Genomic DNA, 23,764 nt, shown 5'->3' with positions numbered 1-23,764 from the left:
TCCCCATTTATTTCCATTTTTGTAGTTTCTAAACCCCCAAATTCCTTCTTCATAACGCTGTTTTCAACTGGAGCTTTCTCCTTCTGCCATACTTTGGCTTTTCATCTGGAAGTGATATGTTTTATTCACCAGCCAATAAGGCTTTTCCTTGGCTTATTTTTGTCTTGTACCTCTTATCCGCAGCTTTTCCAACAGCCTCGTTAGCCTCTTCCCATATTGATTGGGTTTTTATTTCTCATTTCCATGTCTTGGTGCAGCCTGGTAGTTTCTTGCAACATTAAGCCAGTTCAAGAGATCGAAGCAGAGAGCTCGAATCATCCAGCTATCGATCCTGCTGGTGGACCTCACCACATCCCAGATATTTGGCCAGAAGTTGAAGGATAAATGCAATTTACAGCCCAGCAAGCACATCCAACAGCCAGCTCTGAGCCTTGCTGCTTGTTGGTGTTAACCCCACCATTGCAGTGGGGCTGCTGGTAACTCAGGCAAAAGATTTGGAGTTGGAATGAGTTGAAATGGGCCCAGCAGCCCAACACCCTCCAAAATATTTATATATTTATCCCTTTAATATTAAATGCATTCAATATTGAATAATGTATAAAATATACAATATCTATAATATATCTAATATCTAACATCTAATAGATAATATCGAATATATAATATATGATAGATATAATGTAATATATAGTAGACAAATAATATAATGTAATGTATTGTAATAGAATTTAATGATATGATATGATATGATATGATATGATATGATATGATATGATATGATATAATATAATATAATATAATATAATATAATATAATATAATATAATATAATATAATATAATATAATATAATATAATATAAATAAATATATGATGTATTCTATAGTCTTTATTCTATAATAGATATATTATCTACTATATACTATGTATTGCATATTGCATATTACATAATGTATAATATACAATATACAATATACAAACTACTATATATTATATATTGTATGCAGTATGCAATATATAATATATGATATATAAGATACAATATACATAAGATATAATATATCTTATATCTTATATCTTATATCTTATATCTTATATCTTATATCTTATATATATAATATATAATATATAATATATAATATATAATATATAATATATAATATATAATATATAATATATAATATATAATATATTATATATTACATATTACATATAATATATATTGTATTATATATTATATATTATATGCTATATGTTATATATTATATAACACAATACATAATGTTTAATAATATTTCTTTGCCCAGCCCACATGGTATCACAGCAAGGCTGCAGGTTTCTCTGAGCACAATGAAGGCAAATGGTAAACCCCCAGATAAGGAAACCTGGGGAAACCAACCCCCTTGATGTGATATTTGCAAGTACAGCCTTCACCAGAAATTTCTCCAACTCATCTGCACCAAAGCTCATCATCCTAAACCCATCCCTCTCCTGCATCCCAGCCTCCTCCCAGCAGCAGGAATGCCTTCCTGGGGATTTGCCTTGCACACTGCTCCATCAGCCCACCAGCTGAATACAAAGATCTGATTTTATTGCCAAAGAATCATTTATTGCTGGCCTAAAATAACTTTTCCTTCCAGCTTTTACCTGCTGGGATTTGGTCCCATTTGTTTCTTGTGGCAGAGTTGCATTGCAGTTGGAAAAAATAAGGAACAGAAAGTGGGAGAAAGGCAATGCTGGGAATAAAAGGTGACTGGAAACACATGAGAGAGCAGCAAATTGAGGATTTTTGTGTTGTTTGCATGACTCTGGAAGAAGATTCATATTTGTGGGGGTTTTTTCCAGGATAACTGTTGATGTAGGGATGTTTGCTGGTGTCTCACATCCAGGTTTCTCCAAGACTTCTGATTTGCACCATGTGGCATCTGCACCCAAACCTTTGTGCTGGGGACAGGACACGTCCAAGTGGTGACAAATGATGTGATGATGATTAATTCCAGCTCCAGTGTGTTTGAGATCCATAACACAGGTATCATAAAGCCTTTCCTGACAAGGCTCTCAGGCAATATTCTGCTTTAAATAAGGAGAAGTGGAGCCATAATGCTGTTGGATGCTTGTGGCCCAAAAAAACCGAATTCAAAGCATTTATTTGGGCACAAATAATTCAGTGCTCTCCAGTGGATGGGTGCTGCTGTCCTGCCAAGGAAAACCAATGATTTGAAGGCTGTGTCATCACTGCAGATAGTTTTTTCCCAAGGAAGAGATCAGGGAATATTGTATTTGCAGGGACTGTCGTGGCAGGAAGGAACGATGAATTTGACTCCATGTTCTCAGAAGGCTAATTTATTATTTTATGATACTGTATTAAAGAATATTGAACTAAACTATACTAAAGAATACAGAAATGATATTTGCAGAAGGCTAAAAGATAATAATGAAAACTTGTGACTCCTTCCAGAGTCACAACACAGCTTGGCCCTGATTGTCAAAATAAGTCAAAATAATTCACAGCAGAAAACACTGAAACAATCACCTGTGGGTAAACAATGACTAAACACATTCTAAAGGAGTAAAACACAGGAGAAGCAAATGAGATAATTATTGTTTTCCTTTTTCTCTGAGGCTTCTCAGCTTCCCAGGAGAAAAATCCTGGGTGAAGGGATTTTCCAAAAAATATGAATGCCACAAGGGAGTCGCGGCGTTTCTTGGCAAAGGCGTGACAAAGATCCTGAGGCTGGCATTGGATGAAATGGGCTTGGCAGAGAGACACAATTAGCACTGAGGCTAATTAAACTCTTGGCACAGGAGGATGGAGAGGTCACCTTCCTCCAAGAGAGGATCACACTGATCAAAGCTCTTCTGTGAGCAGAGCAGCCCCTGGAAACAGCAGCTTTGGGTCGAGATGGCCTTTTTTGGCTTAAAGCCTGCAAATCCACCATGGCCAGCTCATCCTGGTGGCCAAAATAACCAACGTGGCCTCGTATCAAGTGATAATAAAGGATCAAAGTCGTGGTGGTGGAGTTGGAAGCGCGGAGGGAACTGATTTAAAACCACTCCTGCAGTCGTGAGACTTCCAGTTTTCCGGCTGGAGCTCCAATATTAGAATTAAAAAGAAACAGGCGTTGATGCAGGACAGAAAATATTCTGCTCCTGATTTAAAGACTAGTGAATTGCTAAATATTTTTATTAGTGGCAAATTTGCAGCTTGCTGGAACTAATTTCACGCCCGGTAGATATGGAGCTTAAGCTGGGAATGGCGTTAAATTACTCTCTTGTGAGGCTGTTTAAGCCTGGTGATGGGGCCCTGTGGGATGGTGGGGACCCCTTTTTTGGGGGGATTCCTCGTGGCTTGGGAGTCTGGAGATGGTGGTTGGGGAAAAGGCTCTCTGTAAATGTGTGTGATTTTGTCCTTGGTGTGGCAGGAACCACCAGTCCTCCTCATTTGCATAAATTTGCTTATGGGGTTTTGCTGCAAACCATGAGGCCCCAAGATCCTTCAGCCTGGAAAGATGTTATTTATATTTTAGGGATATTTTGGAGATTATTCAGTATATCCAGCGTTTTGTCGATTCTGTTGATTTTAAAATTTATTTAATCAATTATAAAAACGCACCAAATTGATGTTGAAAAAAAATTATTTGAATTGATTTTTTATTTAGAATATTCCAGGTTTAGTTGATTTAAGAGATGGGCACTCTGTATCCATGAGTGCCACTTGCCCTCTGGACTCATTTTTTCCATGTTTTCTTTGTTAGCCGAATGTTTTGCAGCTTGCCAACCCAAATTTGGCTGCTTTTCCAGCCCAAATCCCTCCTTCCTCCTCCTGCAAAGTGCACCAGGAACCACCCAGCTTAATGCTGGGGAAAAACCCATCCCATTTCAGCATGCCCAGATACAAACTGGGACAGGTGCAGGTGTGGGGTCAGAGGATGTGGAGCTGGAGAAAGCAAAGCAAAGGCATCAGGAGGATCCAATTACTCCTCTAAAAATACTGCCAGGAGGGTGGCAGTGGTAAACAAGAGCTATTTAAATCCCTCAGTCCACTTTCTGCGATGGAAAAAAGGAGGTTAAATTATTCTTCCCAACTTACCTGGAGGACACACACTCAGTTGTCCTTTTCCAAAGAGACATCCCCCCAAAAAAGAAAGTTAAAATAATAGGAGAGGGTTGGTAATGTCTCCAGTGGGGATAGAGCTCTCTCTCACAGGAACCCACTTCAGATTATCTTTTTCTAGCTGATGGCGGAAATCAATTTTAATCATCCTGACAGGAAATGAGGATGTAAGACTTCAAACAGAATAAATCCTGCAACATTAAAAAAATAATAAAATGGAATATGAAGTCACTTTTCAAAAGGAAAAAAAAATAAAATCTCATCCCAGCAAGTGGAAATGCCTCTAAAAGGCACTTGGTGGAAGGAGAGAAAATATTTCCCACTGGGGGACAAGGCTGAGCCCAATCCAGAAGCACTTGGAGAAAGTGGATGGAGGAAGGGAGGGTCTCTGTCATCACACCTTGTCTTGGTTTGGAAAGACAGGTGCCTGCAAAAGGAGACAGGAGCCTCCCCTGAAATGGAGAATGCAAACCCTCCCCACCCCTCCGAATTGGTATGAATTTCAAATTAAGGGGCTCTCAGGCAAAAAATATGGGAGCAGGAAATAACAGTTCTTTAATAGGGAAGGGGAAAAAAATAAAAGGAAAAAATACAACAATGCAATACACTAGAACAACACTGACAGAGTCAGAACTCAGCCTGACACCCTGTGGGTCAGGGTGTTGGCAGCAGTCCAGTTGGAAAAGGAGCTGCAGTCCTCCTGGAGTGTCAGGCGTGGTTCTGTTGGAGCAGGGGGGTCCTGTAGGAAAGGGGTGTATTCTTCTTCTGCTGATCCATGGAAGTAGAAGCAGCTGCTGTTCCTCTGGGAATCCAGTGGAGAAGAGCCATGCTGGTGTGTCAGAATCTCCAGATTATATCTGGGTAGGAATGCTTGGCTCCTCCCTCTGGGCGGAGCATCTCACAATGGGATGTTATAGTTCTTATCAGCCATGTGGTGACATTCAATAGCCTCTTATCAGCAGATGTCCCCTGTTGATTATGATCACTCAGGAAGAGAGATAAGGAGAATTGCCCACTTGACACCAGACAACTGCCATACAGATGGCAATAGAATACATCTTGCCTTGCAATCTGGAACACACCTCTTATGGTTCCTCGATGGTTCACATCACTCCCAGCTGGGAGGAAGCTGCTAATTATTTGGGTTTGCTGACTTGTTATGGTAAAAGCAACTTTATGTCAGTCCAGTAAATTTATAGATGGGTGTAAATAAGGTTTTTCATGCTTGGTTCTCCAAAGTTCAAGCAACCTCTGCAACTTCCCTAAAAACCCCACAGAAAGAAAGTTCCTGTAGTTGTCTCCTGGGGATGTTTTAATGTCATCGTGCCCACAAGGGATGGCATGTCCTCATGGAGTCAACATGGGATGATATTGTGGCAAAATAAGGAGAGGAAGGAGGAGGGAAACTACCTGAGAGACTGAAATCTGGCTGTGGAGACCTCTGAATGCTGCAAGGGCTGGAGAAGAGGGAAAGCCAAAGGAAGGAGGTAAAGAATCCACGGAGAATAAGAAAATAGAGGGGAAAAAGAAAGACAAGACCAGGCCCTGGGGAGATGGTAACAATTAAAATTTGCTTTTCTAATGGCATTCCCAAAGGCTCTAGAGCCCACAGTCAAATGTTTTTGCAACAAACTTTTATTTCCCACCAACCTTACCTTTAAAGAGAATCCATGTGGGCCCTCCTTGCATCATCACCTTGGGATCCTTGCTCCTTTACCTGTGCCAGCCCCCTCTTCCTTCCAGGTGAGAAATCCAGGAGCCACTGATAATGAAACCCCCAACACTTCATTTTAAGTGGCTCATCATCGTTAGCTCCTTTGGTTTTCTTCACAATGGCATTAATCACTGGCCACTCATGAGACTTTAATGTCCCATAATAATCATCCGTTTTCATTCCATTGCAATTGAGCAGTCAGGGATGTCTCAGAGCTGCAAAGGGTTGAGCAGCGGCAGTGTCTGCCCCTGGTGGGATCAGGGGTGACTGAAAAGTGACCAATAACTGCTGAAATGGCCCAAATTTATTGCTGAGACCCCCAGGACTTACAGGCAGGTGGATTTTTTGGCAGTCAAGCCTGTTAGCAGCTTTCACTTGGGTTTTATTCTTGGCTCCTTGCAACACCTTTCCTCTTGTCCTTTTTCATTTGACACATATAGATTATTTTTTTCCTCTGTTTCCTGGGCTGCAGCTTGGAAATCATGTGAGTTTTTTGTTGTTGTTACTTATTTTTTTTATAAATTTAATTTCCTTCCCTATTTGTGTGTGGTGGTAGGGAAATGTCTTGTGATGGGACCTGGCTGGGCTGAAGCAGTTAACTTCAAAAATCACTGTGTTACCCTTAACTTCACCTCTCCCTGACTCCTGAGCACGTTGGGATGCTTTTTTAGACCCCCAGATTAAATTTTAAATTTCCACACACCTCAGTGCAGCTGGCAGAAAGGATGTTCATGTGTATCTGACCTTCCTGGTGCTCAATCAACTCATGGCTTCATCCTGTGGACCTCTGGAGGATGGAGCCCACCCTCCTCCCAGGGCTGCACCAACCTCTCATTTCTCCTCATTTCTCCTCATTTCTCCTCATTTCTCCTCATTTCCAGCCTTTTTCATTGCTGGTGGGTGGCAAAAAAGAAAAGAAAAGAGGAGTTGGATCCTTCCTGCTGCATTGTGACTTCGTGGTCCTCCCAAAACCCCACCCCAGGGTTCTGCAAGGACACCATTTCATTCCAGCCCAGGGGTTTTGGTCTCAGATCTCAGAAGTTTTCCCTCCCAAAGGATGCATGAAGCTTATTTTGCTTTCCTTTGCCTGCAGAGAAGATATTATGCAGGGCTTTGGTTTTCTCAGGTCCACTGGCAGCTCCCTGAGACAGCTCTGGCAGCCAAGGATGTGAATCACTGAGATGGTATTTAAGATCCTTCAGGTAACCTGTGCAAGAAAAAAAAAAAAATTAGAAGGCAGCTAATCAAATGGCTTTGAGGGCTGTAAAAAAGCAGAATTCAATCCTTGAGAACTTTCCAAGATGTAATTTCAGAAGACATCAAAGATTACATGAACCTAAGAAAGTAAAACTGCTCAAAATTCAAAGTTTATAGTCCATCTGTCTCTTTGCTTCAGGGAGCTGGTATTAAATTTATTGCTAAATAAAACAAATAAGCCTAGGAAAAGTCAGCATCGAAATCTGCATACTTGTAAGAGAATTAGCAGAGCTCTCTTGTTATGATGGCTGCTTCTCAATTTGCATCTTTAAAGAGTTGTGACCATCTCTGTGCTTCTCCCTTCAGCAGCTCCTGGGAGCCAGGCTGGGGCTGCCATGGCTGGGTGAGGAGATGCAGGTGAAGGTGGAACTCCCACCGTGGGCTGGACCCAAAAGGGGATGGGGAAGGAGCACCAGAGCCCAGCTGAGGTGAGGGAACATCTCAGGTGGAGTCAAAATTTTAAATTTTAATAGCTTAAAATAATATTTATTTTTTATAGTTTAAAATAATAGTTATAATTTTAATATTTTTATAATATTTTTATAATTTTACTATTTCTACAATTTTATACTTTAAATTTTTACTATTTTAATATTTAAAATATTTTAATAACTTTATTTCTATATTTCAAAAATATTTTAATATTTTTTACCATTTTATAATGGATATTTTTACATTTTTAAAGATTATTTATAATTTTTACAATTATTTACAATTTTTACAATTATTTATTATTTTTATTTCCCCCCATGAGTATCCCTCCAGTCCATCTCTATCTCAATCAGCTGATATTGCCTCTGGAAAATAGACTCCAAATCTTGCCCAAGTGCTGGAGGTAAGTCACTTTAAACATCCAGAACCTTCTCTTTTTTCTATTTATCCCTGGAAATGCTTGGGAAAGGATCAGTCAGTCGGATGCTTTCAGTAACTTTGCACAGGAGAGCCTGAAGGAGCAGCAAAAACCAGCTGAGGACTTATTATGCCTTGAAATTAAACATTTAAGAGGAGTAAGTTGGCAGCAGGGATTTTCTAATCAAAAATATATATAACCTGCCATTTCTCCACCACTTGCCCTCTGGAAGGACCCCAAAATGCTTTCCTGGCTCAAGAAACCATCACCAATCCCCACCCAGCCCGTGTGGAGAGGGCAGAAATCCCTTTTTTTTAGATGTTTTCCCACTCAATCCCATTTTTTTAGATGTTTTCCCACTCAATCCCATTTTTTTTAGATGTTTTCCCACTCAATCCAGGCTGCTTGGTGGATTTTTCCCCACTGATGGGGAAAAAAATGCTTTGTTTTGGCTTCAGCTTTCTTTATTATCAATCCATCAATCTCTCACAAGAAATAAATCTAATCTTATTTAATCTTGCATAGGAAAACCTCTGGGAATGTAGAGCCATGCTGGCACTGATCACTAATTCTTAATATATCCTCCTTGTCCCTATGGATTATTGATAAACCCCTTAATTATATTCTCCCATGTATTTATCTATTAGTTCTTGTGAAATTGCCTGCTTGTTTGTGTGTCTGAGATTGTTTCAAATGCACAGTGCCTTCAAAAATAACATTGTTGTCTTGGTGCTGTAAATCTTATTATTCCCAGGAAAATCATGTGCACAGGTGAAAGGAGGAGTTGTCCTGTGAGTGAAGTACCAAAAATGGAGGGAAAATCAAATTGTACAGAAATCTTCCATGAGCTGAACAGTTAAAATTTAGGGAATCCTTTTATTTCATCCCAGTTTTGGCCCAAATTGTTGGGTTTGGACAGACAGCCATCTGTGTGGGTGCTCCCTAGGTGGCTTTTAAGGCTGCATTGCTTAATGTTGAATTTTCTTCTCACTCCTTGAAACTTACCGCTGGAAAGGTGTAGGAAAATATTCATGTCCTTAAATATCTCCTAAAAATCCCAAATTTTAATGAGGGATTTGCTCTGCCCATCATGGCCAGACCCAAGTGTGGTGCCTGAGTCAGGGGGATGAAGGGCTGGGGGTACCCCTGGGACAATTTGGAGAAACAACCAGCTTGAAACAAATCCTAAATTGCCTTTAGGGATTTCTTTGTAGCATCTTTTAACTCCTGAGGGGTTGGACACCCTGGCTGTAATTTGGGAGGGACATTGTACCCTACTCCAATTTCCTCGAGGCTGAGCCAAGTGCTTAAGCCAGGCTCAGCCTGAAGGAAACATCCCAAACCCCTGCCTTGTTTTGAACATCCATTTTTAAATAATTTACTCAGTTTTTTTGCTCTTATGCATCTTGCAGAGAATCCCATCACGGTTTTTCTTAGAGAAATCCGACACGAGCAATAACACAATCTTGGGAAGAGAATTGAATTATTTATGGAGGAGCAGTGAAATGATGGAGACTAAACCTCGATATTTTATGTAATTTGTTTTCTCCTGAAGCCTGTTATGTAAAAATGTAAATATTGCTGGTTATGTGTGTCGCTGCTCTTGCCAAATGTTTAATATTTTATCAAACCTGCTCCCAGTACTCGTCTCTGTTGGAAAGGACCTGTCCACGTCCTCTGGAATAAGTGCCAGCGAGTTTGTTGCAATTTCATGACCTGTTGCAGCAGCAAAATGCCTTTTTTTCCTTTCTTCTTTCTTTTTTTTTTTTTCCTGGGGAAGAGAGCTATGAGATCGAGTGTGAGAGAATTTTAATTTATCACCAAAAAAATTCCAACAAGCTCCCACGGCTGGGTGATGAAGTGGCCAATCCAAATGGGAAATGTATTTTTTTTAACCAGGCATAATAATTGATGATAATTAACCTCTGGAAAAAACTCTCCAGGGAAGAAGCAGCTTTTGCCTTTGTGAAGGAAAAATCTGGGCCTGGGTACTCTCCCTGGAGTTTTAAAAGTGAGATTCCAAAACCAGTGGAGGAATTGCTTTGGCAATTGGGCAGCAAATTGGGGAAGATAAACGAGGGATGCCCGAGGAGTGAATGTGGGATATTCAAGGATCAGATGTGGGAAATTCAAAGATAAAATGGGGGATGTTCAAGGATCAGATGGGGGAAATTCAAGGATCAGATGTGGGATATTCAAGGATAAAATATGGAATATTCAAGGATCAAATATGGGATGTTCAAGAATCAGATCTGGGATATTCAAGGATCAAATATGGGATGTTCAAGGATCAGATGTGGGAAATTCAAAGATAAAATGTGGGATATTCAAGGATAAAATATGGGATGTTCAAGGATCAAATGTGGGATATTCAAGGATCAGATGTGGGATATTCAAGGATCAAATATGGGATATTGAAGAATCAGATGTGGGATATTCAAGGGTCAGATATGGGATGTTCAAGGATCAAAAGTGGGGTGTTCAAGGATCAGATGTGGGATATTCAAGGATAAAATATGGGATATTCAAGGATCAGATGTGGGAAATTCAAAGATAAAATGTGGGATATTCAAGGATCAAGTGTGGTATATTCAAGGGTCAGATGTGGGATATTCAAGGGTCAGATATGGGATGTTCAAGGATCAAAACTGGGGTGTTCAAGGATCAGATGTGGGATATTCAAGGATAAAATATGGGATGTTCAAAGATCAGATGTGGGAAATTCAAAGATAAAATGTGGGATATTCAAGGATCAGATGTGGGATATTCAAGGGTCAGATATGGGATGTTCAAGGATCAAAACTGGGGTGTTCAAGAACCAAATGTGGGATATTCAAGGGTCAAATGGGATCCTTGAGGAAGGAACTTGGGATGCTTGAGGAACGAATGTGAGGAGCTCATTGCTGCTGGCTCCAGAAGAAATCTCCCTGCACCACGAGAACCCTAAAATGTTGAGCTCTTGGATATTTTTGGCAATGATGTAGCTTAAAATATGCCCCACATGTGCCTGCTCTTTTACATCCCTGTTTTCCAAGATGAGACGTGAGAAAGATGAGATGCCAAGAGCGGATGATCCAGTGGTCCTTTGATATCACAGTGATGGCTTTTCCATCTGCCTCCCCTTCTCTCTTCCTTTTCACTTCTCCAGCTTCTGCAAAACCCAAAATATTTTCTGTCTGGCATCCCCAGCTGGTTGAAACAACCGGCGACAGCTTTATGGCTCCTCATCTTTGCTCGCTTCTGTGGAATAGTAATAAGGGAGGGGAAAAACGTCCTGCTGGCTGATTTACAAGGCAAGAAATTCCTATAAATCATTCCAACATCTCCCAAGGACTGGGGGGATGCTCTGAGTTCCTGCTGGTTTTCTCAGTGATGCAATGCAGTGGTTTTTTTTTTTTTTCTTTTTTTTTTTGGAGAGGAGTGGGTGAGATTCATCCCAACCAGCCACTGCATCTCTCTGTGATTTTATTGATGGATTCCAAGTGGGAGCCATCTATTTTCCCTTGCTCTTCGTTGGCCAACCCAAAGGACAAACAGTGGAGCAAATATTTTCTGGATGGACTTATTTTTGGGATAAACTAGAGGGAGGGATTTAGGAATGCTGGTTTTTTTCAAGAGGCCATTGGTTCTGGAAGACTGTAGAAAAAAATTAAATTGTTTTGGGTTCCTGGCCTTAAATTTAATTTGTTTGTCCATTTTTCCCCTTGCATCTCTGACTCCATGGCCATCCCTTACACACCATTTAGTGGCCCTGGCTGGCATCCCTCTGTAACTTTTTTGGAGCCAGTTTTAACTTATTCCTTATCCTACTAACCTGTTCCAAAGGAATTCTGGGGCTCTTTTGAGTGACTCTGACCCCCACCCAATATCTTTAGGAAATGGGCAGAAATTCAGCACTCTTCGTTAAATCTGTTCTTGATGGCATTTTTCATTAGGGAAGGGGATGGAAAATTGGGAGGAAAAAAACTATGGCCAGACTGATCCAGAAAAATCTGTCCCTGTGGCTTTTGCAATAAAATGTGGGAAAATATGGCTGTAGGACCCAGCGCTCCCAAGGATTCCAGGGAAACCTCATGGTCAGGTCTTTGGGAGAGAGAAGGGCAGCTGATGTCTCATGCAGACCAAAGTTTGCGTTGGGGGAGCTCTGTCAGAAGCCGCCCCCTCCCCCATTACCAATTAACAGCAATTAACAGATATTTCCAAAATAAGACCGTTTTGATGGGGGATAACCCAGGAGGGGTTTGGGGTGGGATTTCACTGGGTACCCTAAATGTCAAGGTTGTGCTGGGGGGTGGGCGGGTTTGGTGACTCCCCTGGGGGGTTTGATGGAGGGGGGGCTCCGGGGGTGTCCGGGGTGGGAGTTGGGGTCACCGAGGTCACCGAGGCTGGCTCTGAATCTGTCTGGGGTGGCAAAAGCAGTCGAGGTGGAGGGGGGCGCGGAAATATGGAGGGGAGCGGATGCTGCTGGAGGGAGAATATGTGTGGGGGGGATAAAATGTGTTGGGACAGCATGTGGGGGATGCGGGGCAGTACATTTGGGAAACAAACCGGGGGAGGGATGCTGCTGGGGAGGCAGATTGGTGCGGGGGTCTGACTGAGGGCAGCAGGGGCAGGGTTGGCCGGGGGAGGGTCCGAGCGCTGTCCCGGGGGGTCCGGGGGGTTCGGGGGTTCGGGGGGCGGCTCCGTTTGGGGCGGGGGGCGCAGCGCCGGCCAGCAGGGGGCGCTAAGGGCAGCGCCAAGGGGGCGTGGCCTGGGCGTGGCCAAGCGCAGGGGAGGGCTCCTGGGGGCGTGGCTCGGCGTGGGGGGCGTGGCGCTGCGGGCGGTGGGCGGGGCCTGTCGGCGGCGGCGCGGCGGGGCCGGGCGGGCGGGCGGGCGGCGAGCGGCGGCCGCGCTGTCAGGCCGGTGTCGGTGTGATGAAGATTGGCGGGCAGGTAGGGCTGTCACTCACGGCGGGGCCGCCGCGCGGGGGCGGGCGGAGCCGCGGAGCCCGGCGGACAAAGCGGCGCGGGCGGCGGGGCACGTGCGGCGGCGGCGGCGGGGACACCCCCCCACCCCCCATCCCCTCCGGTGCGGGAAGTAACTTGCCGTTCCCGCCGCCTCCCCGGCCGTGCGGGGCCGGGGCAGCGCGGCTGTCCGTGCCCGGTGTCCGGTTCCCCCTGCGGGCTGCCCTCCGGCCGGCCGTGCCGCTGCGGTTCTCCGCCGTGCCCCCCTCGGCCGGGCGCGGTGGTTTCGGGGGCACGCAGCGATCGGGGCGGGCTGCACCCCCTGCTCCCCATCCCCCGGCCGGCCGCGGCCATCGGGGGCTCCGGTGCTTGCGGGTCGCGCACCCCCAGCCGCTCGCAGCCCCCCCGAAGGTCGCAGCCCCCCCATACAAGTTGCAGCCGCCGCTGCCCGCTCGCTGATCCCGGGAGGCTGGCGGGGCTTTTCGGGGGGCCGTACCCCCCGGCCGGCCTCAGCCTCCTCCCGCCTGCCGTGCTTTCAGCGGGGCCGCGACCCCCGGCCGGCCGCAGACCCCCCTCCCCTCCCCTTCCATCGCCCCCCCGGGGGTCGCAGCTCCCCGTGCTCGCTGCCGTGAGCGGGGCCGGCCGCGGAGCCCCGAGCGGCGGGAGCGCTCCCGGCGGGGCTGCCCCGGCCCCTCGGGCCGCTCGCTGAGCCCTCCCGGGGGCTGCAGCCCCCCGGCCCCCTGCGATCCCTCCGGCTGCTCCGGCCCCCTCAGCGGGCCGCGGCTCCCCCGGGGGGGGGCTGGAGCCCCCCCAGCTGGTCCCGACCCCCGGGAGGGCTGCAGCCCCCGGCCCGGGGCGTTCGGTGCCCGGGAAGTTGCCCCCGGTGCAGGGTGGGCGGGGGGCGTTCATCTGCAGCATCCCGGCCGTGCAGAGCTCGGGGCGCCCCCCGGACCCCCGGGGCAGCCGCTGGGGCCGGGGCACGGCGGTGCCACCCCGCGGGGCCTCCTGCGGGCTCGCCGCCAGTGCCCGAGCGTGGCCCTGGCAGCAATGCCGCATCCCGCCGGCTCTCCCGGGACAAGCCCCCCGTGCACCCCCGGATCCCCCGGGTGCCGCCTTCTCCTGGCGCTCCCCGGTTCCCCCCGGGCACCCCCTTCCCCACGGAACGCTGCACGGGACCCCTTGGCAGCTCCCCCCATCCCACAGGGTTGGGTGAATACTCCAGAAATCCCTTCTAGTGGCTCTGCAGCAATGCAGGGAGGGCTCCTTCTTCTTCATAATAATAATAATAATTATTATTAATATTTGAAATTGATCCTGGAATTTTTTGTTGCATTTCCGCCTGCGGGAGGATGGCTCCGCCGGTGGCATTGTGCAACTCGGGAAGTTTTGCCGAGCCTTTGGGGTGTCCCTCCACTTCATCCCAGCCCTCGCCAGGTGTCCAAGCTCAACTTGGGCTCGGGCTCTTTGTTTGGGCTCTTCCCGGTTTTTCTCGCTCCCAAGGATCTTTTTTCCCACTATCTCGCCGCCCACCGGGTAACGGGAAACCCTAAACCCGGCAGGATATTTTCAAACTCCCAGCCGGGGAGATTAGATGGAGGGAAGGGGGGGGATGGATTATTTTTGGCTGGGATGCGGGACAGCTGTCTGCCGGGGAGAAGCAGAAAATAGAAGAGGAAATGGCTTAATTTGGCTTTTTTCAACTTATTTTGCCTTTAAATCCTGAAAGGTTTTGGGGTTGGAGTGGGGAAAAGCAGAATGTGGCTCAGAGGACCTGGGTTTGATGAAAACTTTTGGACGTCGTGCCTCCAAAACTGCTGACTCGGCGTGGCTGGCATCATCCCCTTGTGCAGAAGTGGGTGCTCCCTGAAAAAAAAACACCCTAAAACCTTTGGGGTCTCATGTCTGGGGGGCTCTTCCCAGCCTCTTGTAAATGGGGAGAGGGGTTTGGGTGAATCAATTGGATTTTGGGAGATTTGGGTGAAAAAGCAGCGCCTTGGTTTGGGTTTAAGCTATATGGAGCAGGCAGGTGATGGCATCAGGATTCCCCCTTATTTTTTTTCCCCCTCCTCCCTCCTATTTTATTTAACTCCCTGCACTGAGATTCCTTCGTTAGGAGCAAAAGTTAATTGCTTGAGGCTAATTACAGGAGAGGTTAATAGGGGAGCTGGCAGTGTCAGGAAGAGAAGGAGGTGCTCTGTTCCTCAGCATCCCAAAATTAGGCTTTTTAAGGCACTTTGCAGCCCTTGCTCCCCAAAGCCAGCCCATAAGCCCTTCCACTTGAACCTGGGATCTTTCTAATATTTGATATTTATTTATAAATAGCATTAAACACTCCCTGATATCATGGGTGAGGGAAAAAACAGGGAGAAAAGTGATGGTGAGCGTCCCCACTGAGCTTGCAGGAACCTATTCCATTTTCCCTCCATGGTTTTTGGGAGGGGGAAATAAAGGAAATATAATTTTTTATGAAAATTAATTTCCCTTTTTTTAAGGAAATTGCCTTTTAAAAAAATTTCCTCCTTTTTTAAGGGAAAACTTTTTTTTTTAATGAAAAGTGGTTTTTTTTTGAAGGAAGTCACCTTTTTTTGAGGGAAACTCATCTTTTTTTCCTTCAGGTTTTTTTTTTGATTAAAGAAATCTCCTCTTTTGGATTAAGTGCATGAATTTGTATTGGGAGAAGTGTTTTACCCCTCTGGCACATCAGGAATAACTCTTTTTCCAACTCAAGGATAAAACAAGACCCTCATGGGGCAGCTTTGGATTTCGGGGGATTTTGGCTTTTTCAGGCAACATCTGAATTACTTCTTGTGTTTTTTCCAAGTTGATGGACAACATCTATAAATCTCTGAGCAATAACAGGGTTTTTTTTTTTTTGTCCTCCCACAAAACTTAAGTATTGGCTTGGTCCTGCTGGGAAGAGCATCCTTCACCCATCCATCCTCATCCTCAGGGATGCACCCCTGGGTACCATCCTGGCTGGGTTTGTGGGATGGATTCTTGGGATATTTCCTGAAGACGTGGAGGAAATGAACCTGGGATGCTGGGACACCCCAGTTTGGCAGAATTGATTTTGCTGGGAGCTGCTGTGGCTTGGAGGAATCAGGGAAATGAGGCAGGGGGATGGGAGGGGTGCAAGGAGCAACTCCTAAAGTCAGGAGGAAACTTTGGCCACACTTAGGGATAAACTAAGGGAGATTTGGCATCTGCAATCCTGGTGGGAAACCAGATCAAGCATCAGGATCATCTTTGTTTGAGGCTGATGCAGCCCAGCACCCTGTGCCCAGTTATTCCCCATCCTCACTTCGCTGCAGCAAGTGGAAATCTGATTTTTTTGGGGTGTTGGTGGGATAATTTACTGGATCCAGACAATTCCCAGTTCCATTTAATATCCCACACACTGTCAAATAACTTGATTCCCAAATAATTTTTGCCACCACCAAAGAGGGTGTTAACAAATGCCCTCTAATTAGCCCCAAAATAAATTAATTCCCAGCATCATTAGTCAGATCATTAAGATGCCGGCTCCAAATAATAATCCGGAAGGATGGGAATTAATCCTCAATTAAATTTAAACTCGGGTTTATCTCTGCCTCCAGCCTTGGAGGGACTGGGGGGGTGCTCCAGGTGATCAAACCCTGATGGGATGGGCTCAGTCCTGGTGGGATGGAGCTGTGCTCCCCCTGGGATGAGGTTGCCTTTGCCCAGCTGTGGTTTGCAGCTGTATAAATAAGAAGGGAATTTGGCCTCGGTGCTTCCCAACTGCTTCATTATGTCCTTTTTTTTTGGCTTTTCCTCTTCCAAGGAGAAACACAAACCCTGGGTAGTCCCAATTCTGGTTATTTGGTGTTTGTTAAATAGTTGAGTTGCAAAACACCTTCAGGACCATTGGGTCCAGCTGTGAAATCCACCACTAAACCACTTCCTAAAGCACCATGTCTGCAATTTTAAAGAATTTTTATTTACTTATTATTTTATTTTAATTTAGTCTCATTGAAATTATTTTATTTGTTTTCTTGTCATTATTTTATTTTATTTAATTTTTTTGGTTTGTTTTCTTTTTATTTCACATGAGCTACTTTTGGTTTTAGATTTATTTTATTTTTTATCTTAATTTTTTTAACTTTGATTTCATTTTTTCTGCTTTATCACTATTTGATTTTTGACTTTCATTTTCCAGGCCATGCTTCTCCCACCTTTTCAGCATTCTGTGCCACCTGTCCCACAAAGTAAAAACCCAAATATCCAGGCAGCCTCACCAAAAATCCATAAACCCTCAGGTTTAGGTATGCAGTACTGCTGATGCTCCCCAAAAATCAGATTATTTTGGTGCAGGTGGAGTAGAGAGAGTGAAACCCAACTTGTTTCGAGGGGAAAAAAATTCCCCAGTGATGTTCAATAAGGAGCTTTTGGCTTTAACAAGGTGTTACAAAAACTATGAAAAATGTTATTACTGAACCCAGAGTTTTTGGCCAGGTTTTCCCTTCCCTGGCTGTGCTGGCTGCCTGGAGCCCTGCCAGAAATCTCAGAAAGCCAATTAAAAATAATCCCAATTTTGGCCCAGCCATGGGAAGCTTCTATTTTATTTCTTCCCCCATTCCATGTTTGTTTGAAGATGTGTTTGGGAGTGGGGTTTGGAAAATCCCGGGAGGGAGCAGGAGCAGCCTCAGCCTCCCCAGGAGCTCCTTCAGCCTTGGCTCAGAGCTTCAACCCCTTGGAAATTTTTCCATGTCAGGAAAAGCTGATTTTGTTTTCCTTTTCCCCCCATTTCCCCCCCTTTCCCCAAATTTTCCTCCTTTCCCTCCTTTTCTCCTTTTTTCCCCCCTTTTCTCCTTTTTGTTTTTTACTATTTTCCTTTGTGTTCTTTTTTCCTGCCTTTTCTTTTTTCCCCTTTTCCCTTTTTCATTTCCTTTTTTGTTTTCTCCTTTATTTTCTTTCTTTTTCTCCTTCTTTTACAATATTTTCCTTTTTCTGCCTTTTTTCCCCTTGATTGTCCTTATTTTCCTTCTTTTCATTTAAAAAATCTTTTCTCTTCCCCTTTTTGCTTTATTTTCCTTTCTTTTTTTTTTTCTTTCTTTCCCCCCCTAAAAAAAAAAGGTGAATATTTAATGCTTTTTGCCTTTTCCCCTCTGTATTTCTCACTCCTATTTTTTCCCTTTTCTCCCCTTTTAAATTTTCTTTTTTGGCTTTTCCTCTTTCCCTTTTTCTTTTTTTTTTTTTAACTTCTATTTCTTCCTTTACTATTTTGCCTTTTTTCTTTGTTCCTCCTTTTTTCCCCTCATTTTTGGCAGCCCAGCCCTGTCCAACCATCAAACCCAACATTTTCCATCCCATACTCTCTGATATCCCCTCAATGCCACACACTCTGCCACCAGCAAGGCAAAACTTGGCCAAATAATAATAATTTAAAAAAATCCCAATATTGAATTGCAGCACTTTCCTTTCCATTAAAGATCTGCAGTTTGTTATTCCCAGGAATTTTTGGTGGAGGCAGGACCAGCTCATCACTCCAGGTACATGGAGGGCACTTTATGGCTTTATAAAACCCTTCAAATGTTTTTTTTTTTAAACACTACTTGAAGCTTCCAAGGCAAGTTGGAGAATAGCAATTACCAGCTCCTGCATCCCTGGGCGAATTCCCACGGTGCTGCTGGATGTAAACCACTTTAGACATTTTTAATGCTCCTGAGCAATAAATTTAAAAGGGAATTTATTGTTCCAAGCTGCTAATTTCTCCATCCCATACCGCTGCCTGTTGCCGAGCTGGGAGCCTGCATGGAGATTTTGATGCTATCCCAGAAAAAAAAGTCTTTTCCCTGCTTGATATTCCTCCTTTTCCCTCTTCATTTCCTCCTTTTCCCTGCTTGATTTTTCTTCTTTTCCCTCTTCATTTCCTCCTTTTCCCTGCTTGATTTTTCTTCTTTTCCCTCTTCATTTCCTCCTTTTCCCTGCTTGATTTTTCTTCTTTTCCCTTCCTGATTTTTCTCCTTTTCCCTTCTTGATTTTTCTACTTTTCCCTGCTTTATTTCCTCCTCTTCCCTTCTTGATTTTCCTCCTCTTCCCTTCTTGATTTTCCTCCTCTTCCCTTCTTGATTTTTCTCCTTTTCCCTTCTTGATTTTCCTCCTTTTCCCTTCTTGATTTTTCTTCTTTTCCCTGCTTGATTTTCGTCCTTTTCCCTTCTTGATTTTCCTCCTTTTCCCTTCTTGATTTTCCTCCTTTTCCCTTCTTGATTTTCCTCCTTTTCCCTGCCTTATTTCCTCCTTTTCCCTCTTCATTTCCTCCTTTTCCCTGCTTGATTTTCCTCCTTTTCCCCCTATTTTCCATTTTGCCCCTATTTCCACTCTCTTCCTGCTGCCTCTTTCCAAAGGGAGGCTCCTGGTGAGTGAGGCTGATGAGCTGAGCCCTCTCCAGGTCTTGTATTTTATTATCCCCTTCATCAGCTCATAATAAATAATTACAAATAATTGGCTCAGGCTTGGTGGGTGGAGGTCTCCCCTCCAGACCATCCTGCATCCCATGCTCTCCATCCCACCTCTCATCCTGCATCCCCTCCCTGACCTTGCTCTGACTCACCCAATTTAGATAGAATTATTCAAAAAAAAACCCCCAAAATCTGGATTCTGAGGAGGTGAACTTTGCTGGATGAGTTAAAGAAAAAAAAAAAGAAATAAATTCTTATTATTTTTGATCTCAATCCCAAGAAAATTCCATTTATATAAAATGCCTGCAAAGGTCTTTTAAATCATTTATGGGCAGAAATTGGTTTCTTTATATCTTGCTGCCAGATGCAAGGTCTTGTAACTCCTACAATTAATTAATTGCTCTAAAACAAAAAATAATGAAGTGGGACACTTTGTCAGTGGGATGGTAAAGACCAAACTTAACTATCATAAAAAATGAACAATAAAAAATAAATACTAAGGCATACTCAATAACCAATAAAAAGTAAATAGTGAATAATTAAAGATAATAACATGAATTAAAGACTAAATGGTATCAAAGGGTCCTTGTAAGGTAATGCTGATGGGATTTTTAGGTTTAGATTTTTTTTTAGATCCCTCTCCAGCTTCAGGGGTGTTGGTGCCAGTTTTAGGAATGCCAGGGCACTTTTCATAGATGCAGTTTTAGGAATGATGGTGCAACTTCAGGGCTGCTCATCTACCTTTAGTGATGCTGATCCAATTTTGATGATGCTGCTGAAATTTTAGGGATGCTGCTGCAATTTTAGGGGTGCAGGTGCATTTTTAGGGATGCTGCTGTGAGTTTAGTGATGCTGGTCCAACTTCAGGGGTTCTGATGCAGTTTTAGGAATGCTGCTGCAATTTTAGGGATTCTGGTGCAATTTTAAGGATGCAGGTGCAGTTCTAGGGATGCTGCTGTGAGTTCAGTGATGCTGCTGCAATTTTAGGGATGCTGATGCAGTTTTAGGGATGCTGCTGCATTTTTAGGGATGCTGCTGCAATTTTAGTGGTGCTGGTGTGAGATTAGTGATGCTTGTCAAACTTTAGGGATGCTGCTGCATTTTTAGGGATGCTAGTGGAATTTTAGGGATGCTGATGCAGTTTTAGGGTTGCTGATGCAATTTTGAGGGATGCTGCTGCAGTTTTCGTGGTGCTGCTGTGAGTTTAGTGATGCTGGTCCAACTTTAGGGGTACTGCTGCAGTTTTAGGGATGCTGGTGGAATTTTAGGGATGCTGGTGGAATTTTAGGGATGCTGGTGCAGTTTTAGGGATGCTGATGCAGTTTTAGGGATGCTGATGCAGTTTTAGTGGTGCTGCTGTGAGTTTAGTGATGCTGGTCCAACTTTAGGGGTACTGATGCAGTTTTAGGGATGCCCATCCATTTTTAAGTCTTGCTCACCCGATTTTAGCAGTGCTGCTACAATTTTGTGGGTGCTTATCCCAGTTTGAGGCTGCTTGTGTAATTCCAGGGATTCTGATGCATTTTTACCAACACTTGTCCATTTCCAGCTCCTGGCTGTGACTCCCCCAGACCAGGAGCCCTCATGGGCATATTCCCCATTCCCACCATTTTCCCCCACACAAACCTGACCCCACCAATCCCACTGTCTCAACCATCACTTTTTATCAATTTTTTTTTCACTCTTTTTGTGCATTTCAGTGTTTTCTCCTTACACCAGGAGCTGTTGGGGAGATTTTCCTTCTTCTCAACGTGACCTTTGCCACCTTAATCCTACCCTAAATGCTAAATCATCCCTCCTTGCCTAAACAACCTCCAAAAGGTTTTTCTTTTTTTTTTTCCCCTCTTCTTTCCCTTTTAAATTTAACACCCCAAACAGTAGAGCTGAAGGTCCTGGTGAGAATATTTATGCTAAAACCACGAAATAAAGTGATTTAGTAGCATCTTTAATAGCTGAGTACCTGGCAAGTGGCCAAGGTTAGCTCAAGGTAGAGACATCAGGGGGGTTATTTTCCCTGCAACCATTTATACAGGGATTTGGCTCAACAGGGGAAAAGCCAGAGAAATTCCCAGTGCTGTTATCCCTGCAGGAATTACTGGGAGCATTTTCACCCTGACTTAATTTTGTGCTTGGAGAGGGGCTCAGTGCAGCAGGGCTGTGATGAGTTGGGAAGGGCTCAAGGATTGGGAAGTACCTGAATTGGTGTTCCAGCCTCTTCTGGTAAAATCTGGTAAATCTGGTGTAAATTCTGGTAAATCTGGTGTGATTCTGGTAAATCTGGTGTAAAATCTGCTGTAAATCTGGTGTAATTCTGGTAAATCTGGTGTAATTCTGGTGTAAATTCTGGTAAATCTGGTGTAAATCTGGTGTAAATTCTGGTAAATCTGGTGTGATTCTGGTAAATCTGGTGTAATTCTGGTAAATATGGTGTGATTTTGGTAAATCTTGTGTGAAATCTGGTGTAAATCTGGTGTAAATTCTGGTAAATCTGGTGTGATTCTGGTAAATCTGGTGTGATTTTGGAAAAGCTTGTGTAAAATGTGGTGTAAGTTGGGTGTAAATTCTGGTAAATCTGGTGTGATTCTGGTAAATCTAGTGTAAATTCTGGTAAATCTGGAGTAAATCTAGTGTAAATTCTGGTAAATCTGGAGTAAATCTAGTGTGATTCTGGTAAATCAGGTGTAAATTCTGGTAAATCAGGTGTGATTCTGGTAAATCTGGTGTAAATCAGGTGTAAATTCTGGTAAATCTGGAGTAAATCTAGTGTGATTCTGGTAAATCTGGTGTGATTTTGGTAAATCTGGTGTAAAATCTGGTGTGAATCAGGTGTAAATTCTGGTGAATCTGGTGTAATTCTGGTAAATATGGTGCGATTTTGGTAAATCTTGTGTGAAATCTGGTGTAAATTGGGTGTAAATTCTGGTAAATCTGCAGTAAATCTAGTGTGATTCTGGTAAATCTGGTGTAAATTCTGGTAAATCTGGTGTGATTCTGGTAAATCTGGTGTGATTCTGGTAAATCTTGTGTAAAATCTGGTGTAAATCTAGTGTAAATTCTGGTAAATCTGGTGTGATTCTGGTAAATCTGGTGTAAATCAGGTGTAAATTCTGGTAAATCAGGTGTGATTCTGGTAAATCTGGTGTAAAATCTGTGTGAATCTAGTGTAAATTCTGGTAAATCTGGTGTAAATTTGGGATGTGATGGGCTGAGTGCCCACTGCAAGGTGGGATTGAATTCCCTTAGCAGGATTCCCATCACCCAGCCCTGCCCTGGGGGCTGCTCCCCCAGCCCCTGGCGTGGCTGCTGTGGGGTGGGGGCACCCCCTGCCCCCTGCAGCCCCCCTGAGCCCAGCAGACAGAATCCCACCCTTTGTTTCCTGCTCCTTCTGGAGGCTGGAGTGCTCAACAAGCCCCTCTTTGTGCTAATTTAATTAATGGCTGGGGCTGAGGGCAGTGGGGATGAGACACTGTGGCTATAAATACCTGCTGGGGGGGTGTGGGGGGCTGTCAGCCACTCAAGCAGCATCAAATTAATTCCAATTAATTGACTCTGAGTGAAACCTGATTGATTGATTTATACTCAGAGGCCAAAGGTTGATTGGGTTCTAATAGAAAATGATCAATGGATCAATTTGGAAGGGAAAGTCAGGAGTTGGTTTTGCTCATAATAAAAAATTTATTGGCTGATTTGGGGTGGAAGATTGTGGGTTGATTGATTTATAATGGGAAATTTGTTGATTGATTCATAATAGAGAATGGTGGGTTGATTAATAGGAAAAAATATGGATTGATTCATACCAGGAAATTATGGATGGATTTGTAATGGATTGATTAGGTTGTAACAGAAAATTATTGATTTATAATAAAAAGAGTGGTTGATTTATAATAGAAAATTATCAATCAGTTGATTGATAAGAGGGAATTATGAAGCAGGAGAGCAGAGTGAGTGCTGGGCAGGTTTGGGGGAGGAAAATCTTGTCCTCCATAGCAAAGTGCAGCTGGTGATCAACTTGTTCCTGCATTCCTGAAGGAAAATAACTTTTCTGATGCAAACAAAGCATCCCAGTGGTGATTTCCAGGGGAAAAAAATGCTTGGGTGCTCCTGCACACCCTCCTGGTGCTCCTCCTGCCAGTGCCTGATTTTCAGTGGATTTTCAGTTTCCTGGAAAATTCCTTTTCCCTGTGATAGGTTTTTTTTGTTACAACCTGAATTTCAAACTTTCCATTCCGTTTGCAGGCGAGGAAGGGGAATAACACAGAATAAAGCTGCAGCAGTGGGGTCTAAATGAAGTTTGAAACTTGCTGCTGAGTGAGTTTTAGCTGCCAAAAGTGATGTTGATCTTCCACAGGAGATGATTTTTCCAGCTGATAAATGATAGTCTTAATAAAGAGATTGGGATATGTTAATGAACTTTTGTGATGTAGTAAACTAAAGGAAATATAATATATATCATATATTATATATTTAAT

At 43.9% G+C, this 23,764-nt stretch overlaps 1 protein-coding gene across 1 annotated transcript in view; it reads left to right on the top strand.

Moving 5' to 3' along the window:
* Positions 1 to 12,809: 12,809 nt before the first annotated feature.
* Positions 12,810 to 23,764, top strand: part of PKNOX2 (PBX/knotted 1 homeobox 2) — a 100,252-nt gene continuing 89,297 nt past the window's right edge. Inside the window, exon 1 of the mRNA XM_084221394.1 lies at positions 12,810 to 12,864. The gene's annotated coding sequence lies outside the window, so the exon portion shown is untranslated. The remainder of the gene's footprint in view (positions 12,865 to 23,764) is intronic.

Source organism: Fringilla coelebs (assembly GCF_963513975.1).
Source record: "Fringilla coelebs genome assembly, chromosome: 25".
In the NCBI taxonomy this organism is placed as follows: domain Eukaryota; kingdom Metazoa; phylum Chordata; class Aves; order Passeriformes; family Fringillidae; genus Fringilla; species Fringilla coelebs.
This window is presented reverse-complemented; position numbering and strand designations above follow the sequence as displayed.